The sequence below is a fragment of the Phoxinus phoxinus genome, assembly GCF_949152265.1.
Source record: "Phoxinus phoxinus genome assembly, chromosome: 1".
In the NCBI taxonomy this organism is placed as follows: domain Eukaryota; kingdom Metazoa; phylum Chordata; class Actinopteri; order Cypriniformes; family Leuciscidae; genus Phoxinus; species Phoxinus phoxinus.
Genome location: NC_136876.1, coordinates 5,285,465 through 5,291,729, shown reverse-complemented (window position 1 = coordinate 5,291,729; position 6,265 = coordinate 5,285,465). Strand labels below are relative to the sequence as shown.

General features: G+C 37.3%; 2 protein-coding genes across 3 annotated transcripts in view; one reads left to right on the top strand and one right to left on the bottom strand.

Annotated features, from left to right (window-relative positions):
* LOC306999729 (uncharacterized protein) overlaps nt 1-3,694 on the bottom strand; it is a 113,997-nt gene extending 110,303 nt beyond the window's left edge. For both annotated transcript variants that reach the window (XR_013797914.1, XM_079614650.1), the window contains exon 1: nt 3,633-3,694. The gene's annotated coding sequence lies outside the window, so the exon portion shown is untranslated. The remainder of the gene's footprint in view (nt 1-3,632) is intronic.
* Nucleotides 1-6,265, top strand: part of LOC306999562 (uncharacterized protein) — an 825,164-nt gene that overhangs the window by 149,109 nt on the left and 669,790 nt on the right. The gene's annotated exons all lie outside the window — the stretch shown is intronic.

The window sequence follows — 6,265 nt, the reverse complement described above, 5'->3', positions numbered from 1 at the left end:
TCACTCTCCTCGCTCTCTTCCATCAGGTCTGACATGAAAGAAAAAAATAATAAATTAAAATTTCAGTACATCAAATTAATTAAAAGATCGAAATGGATATAAAAAGTGAAAGGACATTGTTGTGGCAAAAATTCATATTAAACCATCATCACTGCGTAGGAGACACTCAGAATCAAAAAAGTCTTTTTTTAAAGTATTTATTCCTGCAAGAAGGCTCAGTCCCCACACTGAAGTTACCCTGTGAAGTGAGTGGACAGGAAGAGATGGGCAGCCTTTTTACCATTTTAAGGCCTTTCTTCAGCAGGCTTCTTTCCACAGATAAGAGACCCATTGTTAAATAAGTTTCTGGTTATCACTTAGTTGACACTTCAGATCACCAAAAGTCAGGCACTAGGGTCAAAGGTCCTGTCCTGTGTCCCATATGTTCTTGTTTATATTACTGAAGAGGTTGGAGAAGTGGTTTATCCAAACATCTCCATTCTGGATGGCTAGTTCTTGATGGCAAGTTTTGTTTAGTGTGTTCCAATGTTTCCAGAACTGTTTGCATTCTAAGGATTCTTAAATTTCCCTGAGTTGACTTTTTGTGTTTTGTTCTTTTTTCTTTCTTAAAGGGACAATGTGTAGCTTTTAAAGTATTTTATTAACTAAAATCAATGTCTTTCTTCATAAATATTTCCTCAATGGTGTACAATTACCTCTCCCAATGATCCGACTTATCCTCGTACGCGAAGAATTTCTTATCTTTATTTACATGGGTCGGGGAACTAACAAAACAAACACACACACACAGATGCATGTCTCCTTGTAGTCTTGGCGAATCGGTTTTATCAGCAGCATCCAACAACGTTGAACTAGAAAAATGTTTTTGCGCAAATGCACTTGCTAAATGAAGGCGGATTGTATGAAATGGATCAATCAAAAAACGTTGTTTATTACCGAGCTGTAGTCACGCACTGACAGAAATGCAGTTCAAGTTAACGCCATGGTTCATAATGTGCACTGCATTGTTACGGTTTGTGTCTTGTGTTTTCCTCTCCTTGTGATGACGTCATGACTCTTGTTTCTTTTCTTTGTGTCTGAGTTGATTAGGTCCGCACCTGTGTGTCGTTATACACCTGCGCCTGGTTGGAGTCGCTTTTGATCCACTATAAAGGACACTGAAGCGGAGCATGGCAGGAGAGAGGAGAATCAGCAAACAAGCTTTCCGTTTTCTTTTGATTTAGTTAAATTACTTTGCTGTTCGTTTTGTTAATGTCTGTGACCTTCATATTATTTGAAGTTTAGTATGTCTTTATCTGTGATACGTGTTTCGTGAGTTTATATGTTTTGTGAGTATATTAAATGTTAACGCAGCGTACTCGTGTTTCACGTGTCCTTCTTTATGTTGTGAAACCCTTACGTAGACACTTGGAACAAAGGGGTTCGTAACAGCATACTTAATCTAATTTAGTGTGTAGCCTAAATGGGAGCGGGAATTCAGCGCATTATGAACTCGGCACTTGAGAGTTAACAGTACGCAATACCCCCAACCTCACACCAAATGTCAGGCCCTGTGGATAGGCCAGCCTATATAAATATCATAGTAAGCAGAAATGTGAAATGTACCTTAGCATTTTAGAGGAAGACGCTGATATCTCGATTGAACTGATGCTTGAGGAATGCACTTCCACAGCACAGCCACAAGTAACAGCAGATATAGGCTAGCGGTTAAAGTTTTATATGCAGAATCTGATTTGACGACAGTCACGAGACCGATTACTCGATCCAATCACGTTGATGGATAAAATTTTTTATTTAAAACAAGCATGTAACGAGTAATGACCACAAACGGAAGGAAAATAGCGGAGTAAAAGTACCGATACATCACTTAAAATATACTCAAGTAAAAGTAAAATTACACAATTTTTAAACTACTCAAAAAAAGTACAATTTGTGAAAAAAAAATACTTAGGCCTAATTACAGTAACGTGAGTATTTGTAATTCGTTACATCACAGCACTGATGATTATATGTCCTTAAACTTTCCATGAATGAGGTACATTTCTGTGTCCTACATGTTTTACTCAACCCTGTTACTTCTGACATGATTTTCCTCCTTTTAAAACAGAGCATAGAGAATAATCTAAATCCATTGTCTGAGTTTTTACACAAATGGTAGCATTGACTGTATTCATCAACCCTGTTACCAAAGTTACTGTAAGAAGAATCTCTATAACCAGGGCTTGACATTAACAACAATCAATATAAATGTGTCTCAAATCTCCCTTTACTGACCATTTGTTGAAGAAAACCCAGAACATTCTGCACCATTTCATAGTTGAACTGTTTATCTAAATGTGATGAAGTGCTTGAATGTTTCTAACATCAATGTTGTTCAGCATCATGAATGAATGAATGAATGAATGAATGAATGAATGAATGAATGAAGAATAAACACCAACCTCTTTGTTCTTCAGGATCTTCAGTGTGTTTCATTCTGCAGGGATCTGGATCACTCGTGTTCTCACTGTCCTCTTTAATAAACTCAGTCTCTGCAGATTTCAGCTCTTCCTGATGCTTTCATGCTCGTCTTCACTTGTAGCTGATGGGGATTTACAGCATTTATTGGGGAAGTACAGTGGGAGGAGCTTCACTGATGATGTGATTGCTGTGGGAGGAGCTTCACTGATGATGGAATTGCAGTGGGAGGAGCTGATCTGCCAAAATCAAAAATATAAATTACTGAGTTTGTTTTTATAATAAATTACACTTCTAAGCATTTATGTCTGTCTACCTATTCATCGTACAGTAACTGATGCCAAATCATTAATTATTTTTATTGCTAATCCTAACATTATTCTGCTTCATTAAAATACAGGTATCTAGAAAGAAATACAATAATATAAATAATTGTAATTCTTCAAAATATAAATAATGGTAAGAAAAACAGTTAAAATCATAAACAAAGGAATAAAAGTACATATAGTAGCCAACAAATGCCCTCAGTCTGCTGACACCAATGAAATGAGCTTTAAGTGTCAATTTACAGGATATCTAGAGACATCAGCATAATAATTGAGGTGAAAACAGGAACTATTGTCATGAAATAAAGAGTGTTTTCAGCAGATCTGTTAATATTGATGAGCCTCAGACTATCAACACTCATTCAACAAGCCATTCGGATTATCAGCAGATCATCTCACTTTATTCTGAGTGTTTGCTGTTAGAAACACATTATTTGAGTCAGGATTTTTTCTGTCATCTCACGTGGCTCGTCATAGGCTCAATGTAAAGTATTTAGCAGTCTCTGTTTAAGTATAGCCTAACACTTGAGATCGATTCACATTAATTCCCTTCACAGATCTCAAACTTTTACTTTTGAACAATCACACAAAAAACAAACTTGACATTCAGGAACAGTTTTCACTCCAAGCATCGAAACAATCACACACACGAACACACAATCTCTCATGAATGAACTCAACATGTTCTCCTCATGCTCGCTGCTGCTGCACTACATGTTTATTTCAGTGAGAATACGCCAGAAAAGACGCTCAAGTATCGCTGTGATCGATGAAAACAACACAGAAATGAGTCTGTCGCTTAATCAAACTGTATAAAGTGTTTGATGGTTGTGTAAAGATGAGAAATACCGTGAACTGCCCTCCTCGCCTCAGAAGACTCGACGCTGAAACTCAGTGAGGGAAGAGACAAGAGAGACGGCGCGAGCGGTGACGTCATCGGCCTCCGACTGTGTAGATTGAAGACGCGCCTATGGCAAGCCGTTTTAACATTTAATAATTTAAACCAACTATTATCTATTTTCATGCTACTAGTACTTATTTTTTAGATACTATTACCTATTCCATTAAAGGATTAGTTTTTTTGCTGATAATTTACTCACTCCCATGTCATCCAAGATGTCCATGTCTTTCTTTCTTCAGTCGAAAAGAAATTAAGGTTTTTGATGAAAACATTTCTCCATATAATGGACGTCAATGGGGACCAAACGGTTCAAGGTCCAAATGACAGTGTCAGCGCCGCTTCAAAGGGCTTTAAACGATACAGGCGATGAATAAGGGTCTTATCTAGCTCGCCTTGCTCTGTTCTGTGATGCGCGTTCGTGACGTCACGTAATACGCAATTACGTTGAAAAGGTCACGCTTCTATTAAAAGTAAAACATTTCTATCCTGACGGAAATTTTCTTTTAGGCTTTTTAATATTACAACACCCAGGATACGCACACGCAATGGGCATTTTAAATGATAAACTGACACAAAGACATTTGAATATGTGTGTATGGTCCTCCTTCCGCACATTTGTAAACACTGACTCGTCAAGCGTGACCTTTTCAACTTAATTGCGTATTACGTGACGTCACGAACGCGCATCACAGAACAGAGCAAGGCGAGCATTTGTGCTTATAAAACTTAAATTTTATTTATTTTTTAAATGACCGATCGTTTCGCTAGATAAGACTCTTATTCATCGCCTGTATCGTTTAAAGCCCTTTGAAGCGGCGCTGACACTGTCATTTGGACCTTGAACCATTTGGTCCCCAGTGAAGTACATTATATAAAGAAATGTTTTCATCAAAAAACTTCATTTCTTTTCGACTGAAGAAAGAAGGACATGGACATCTTGGATGACATCGGGTTTCCATATCATTATATAGTAATACATTTGTTGACTAGATGCTGCATTAGCAGAGAAAGAACAGCAGTATGTTTGCCATCGGAATAACATTAGCAGTGGCTTCCTCAAGCAATTAAAGCAATATGACAAAAACGCACGCAAACCTGACCCAAATGTTTAATGTCGCAATTGTGACCGTCTCTATTTGCATTAGTTTATATCCAGCTGGTCACTTATGCATTCATTAGCCGGCAAAGTTGCATATTTAAAGCTAGGGACGTGATTGCTTTCTCAACATTGATAAACATGAACAAATCAGAAAAGCATTCGATTCAATTATTTTGTATCACTGCAATAGATATTGTAATATTGTAAATTAGATAATAATCAAGTGTTCTAATATATAAGCAAATAAAGTAAGGGACTATGTAATATACATTTATTAAATGTTAGTGCTCTGGCTTTTTCTGCTAAACTTAGTGTACTATGAACTAACATGAATGATCAAGGAATAATTGTCTTGCTCAAATATTGATACATGCTGTAAAAAAAATGTATAATGAATCTATCAGAGCCATAGAGAGAAAGAGTTGCGGCACTCCCATAGACCTCCGTTGTAAAAAATGGCGGCGCTTTTAACCGCCTACTTCCGGGATTTGAAGATCGGATTAGTTCCAAACACTGTCATTTGGGCGTTGAACCCCATTCACTTACATTGCTGCGCGTCGAGTTGTTCCAGAGGAAACTTGCTGAAATATCGACCTCTTTTGAATTGTCAACTGTCTATATTGTTTCAGAGGCCCTTTGCGGTGCTTATACTGGTCTTCATTTGTACATGCACAGCGTAATTATTTATATTTTATCTTGGTTGTTTCAACCAAGTTTCTAGCATTGCCTGCTTGCTAGTTAGCGCGACTTCGCCAGCTGTGAAGGTAGCATCTAATTAGTTCGGTAATGAATCGCTACCACCTTTATAGCAACTTTTATTTAATACAATTTTTGGGATATACTAACTTTTTATTTGTTGTCTTGAGTGAAGTGGCTTGTGAGAACAATGCTGGACCTCTAGGATTGTTATGGCCATCACCATGTCCTGTCTGTTTCATGGATCACCTGCCCCTGGTTTTTGTTTTTCTTGACACATTAACACAAGCACACATTTTTGTTGTCTGTCATTGTTTAGTAAAAAATATTTTATTTGAAAACCTTATTTGTATCAGTGAAATTAGTTTTTAATCTGTTATAGTTTTGACTAAACAATGACAGACAACAAAAATGTGTGCTTGTGTTAATGTGTCAAGAAAAACAAAAACCAGGGGCAGGTGATCCATGAAACAGACAGGACATGGTGATGGCCATAACAATCCTAGAGGTCCAGCATTGTTCTCACAAGCCACTTCACTCAAGACAACAAATAAAAAGTTAGTATATCCCAAAAATTGTATTAAATAAAAGTTGCTATAAAGGTGGTAGCGATTCATTACCGAACTAATTAGATGCTACCTTCACAGCTGGCGAAGTCGCGCTAACTAGCAAGCAGGCAATGCTAGAAACTTGGTTGAAACAACCAAGATAAAATATAAATAATTACGCTGTGCATGTACAAATGAAGACCAGTATAAGCACCGCAAAGGGCCTCTGAAACAATAT